Source organism: Thunnus albacares, chromosome 19 (genome assembly GCF_914725855.1).
Source record: "Thunnus albacares chromosome 19, fThuAlb1.1, whole genome shotgun sequence".
NCBI lineage: Eukaryota > Metazoa > Chordata > Actinopteri > Scombriformes > Scombridae > Thunnus > Thunnus albacares.
Genome location: NC_058124.1, coordinates 11,124,021 through 11,126,652, shown reverse-complemented (window position 1 = coordinate 11,126,652; position 2,632 = coordinate 11,124,021).

Here is a 2,632-nt window from a genome sequence, read left to right as displayed (position 1 = left end):
TATTGTGGGCTGCCTTGTTGGTGAAACATTTTTAAATTTTTCAAGTCTAGATCAATCAATCACCAGAGGAGCTTCTAGTGAAGAGGTCTTACACTGCTCAAAGCCTTGATTTCCACCCAATATAAAGCTCTTGCAGCAACATTTCATTGTTTTATTGTCCTCCTGAAAAGCTTTGTTCCTGTGTTTTAAAATTTCTTCAAATTCAGTTATAGGCATTTGAAAAATCGATATATATAAATATATATATATATATGTTTGAAATAAACACCAAAAAGAGTCTGTATTTTGTGGTGGACTTTACTCAGTTTAAAACGAGATACAGCTTGAATATTTTATTCTCTACTCACATGTTTAATTACAATACAATTAGACAGGACTTTTCTGCAATTACAACATAATTATTCCACTTTACACATTTATCAATTTAGTTTAAGTACATGTTTGTGTAAATCAACTTAATATCAAGAATGCACTCAAATTCTAAGCCTTTATTCAACACTCAGATTGGATTAACCAATGAATCCTTTTGTCTATGAAATGTTAAAAAATGTCCATGACTGTTTCCCAGAGCCCAAGGTGACATCTTCAAATGTCAAATGCTGTTTTGTCCAACCAACCAAACTGAACATTCAATTTACAATTCATTAAAAACAGAAAAAAAAAAGCATCAAATCGTCACTTTAAAAAAAACTGCAAACCAGTGAATGTTTGGAATTTTTTTTTATCAATTATCAAGATGGCTGCAGATTAATTTTCTGTTGACTAATTGTTTTCGAATGTTTGAATGTTTAAGGATGAGTTAATCAAATTGTTTAGTTTCACATGCAGAGCACATACAGACTGTCACTCATACACTTGCCTTTAACATGGAAATTGCCCGAGCCATAAGACAAGATCTTAAACTGATTTCTTCTAAGTGCATATATGCAGGCAACAGAGTTGCTGGCTGAGGGCTAAACAGGGAAAAGACAAAAATGACAGGGATTTCACCACCGAATCCTTTTAGCAGGCCACTGACACATGAATGAGGGCAAAGAGAGAGAAAGGAGAGAAGAGAGAGAGCGAGGGAGGGAGGGAGAGAGAGAGAGAGAGAGAGAGAGAGAGAAAAGAGTAGACAACCAATTTGGGAGTAATGCAACTAAAAACTGACAAGTGTAATTTCATCCATCTGGGCCGATGTGTAAAAAGCGCTGCTCCGAACATTCCCCATGATTCCCCCTGATTGATCTTCCCTCGGTCTGAAACACCTATTATTAGCCACGAGCCTAATAGCACCAGGATGGCTCAGCGCTCTCCCAGGGGCCAATTCTCCGGTCATCTGCCCCTCACTCACCACAGCTGTGGAAACCAACCAGGGAGAGGGAGGAGAGACAGGGGGGAGGCGAGGAGATGGAGCTGCCAAGAGGCGTACCTGGGGGTGGGGGTTTGGAGGGGGTGGGTGAGTAGTGAAGGAAACAGGGGAGAGAGAAAGGGTGGTGGAGGGGAGAGAGATGTGGGGTTAGGGAGAGGGAGCGTGGTTGAGGGGAGAGGAAGAGTGGGGTAGAGTGGGTATGAAGAGGGAGATGGAGAGGAGAGAAGGGGACAGGATGGAGAGATGGAGACCACTAGCTGGACATGGAGGGGGGATGGAGAACATGAGAGGAAGGTGGGCGTGATGGAAAAGCCAGGGAGAGATATTGGAGAGGGGAAAACAGGGGAGACAAAGAGAACAAAAGTTATTCCTAAACATTTATCATCTCAAATAAAAAAGAAAAATCACTTTTTTATTCTCTTCATTGGTCGTTAAAATCAAATATTCAATTAAAACACTCACTTAATGTGCATTTTAATTATTCAGGTGGAAAAAAATCAGCGAAAAAGGCGATCACTAGGACATGATGCCTGACTCATGTTCATCTTTCAAGTTCCACAGCACTGCAATGCATGGAAGTAAAGCTGCACTCACATGCTAATGCTGAGCCTACAATCCACAATACACCTAAAAAAAAAAGCCTGACAGGAGAAACAATGAGCTTGTTTAAATTGAATAAAAACTCCAGCCCATGCAATAGTTTTAGATACATTGCTGCAAAAATCATAATCTCTTTATTTTTCTTAATTTGAAACATTTCAGTGGTTTTGTGGCCTTTTCCCTCAAGTTACTTCAATTAAGCTCCTTTAAAATCATCTCAACTATAATTCAATCATGAAATTTTCAAACACTTTTCATAAAAATGAAGCAAAGCGATCCGTGACATAAAATTGTTGTCTTTGACTCACTTTAGAAACATTCAAGGTTGTACAAACCAAGAGTGAACACGGCAAATCCATTTTCTCACAATAATGATGAAAGGCAACATTCAAGGTCCCAAACCCAGAATTGCCATTATGATGCACAAGGTTAGATGTCAACGATAAGAAAGTTTGAAACATGAAGCCGAATCAGAAATGTTGATTGCTGTCTGGCCCCCTTTTGGGTGATTTTTTACGATGGATTAAGGTCATAAGTCATCTGTTAATCGCCCCTTCAGTCTCTTTGATTGAGTGAGCCCTCAGGTGAGGCGTAATGCATTTTCAAGGGCAATGATGACAATAATTGGCTACCTTCACTTCACCAAAATGGACAAAGTCCTAAAATCTGCCCACTTGAAAC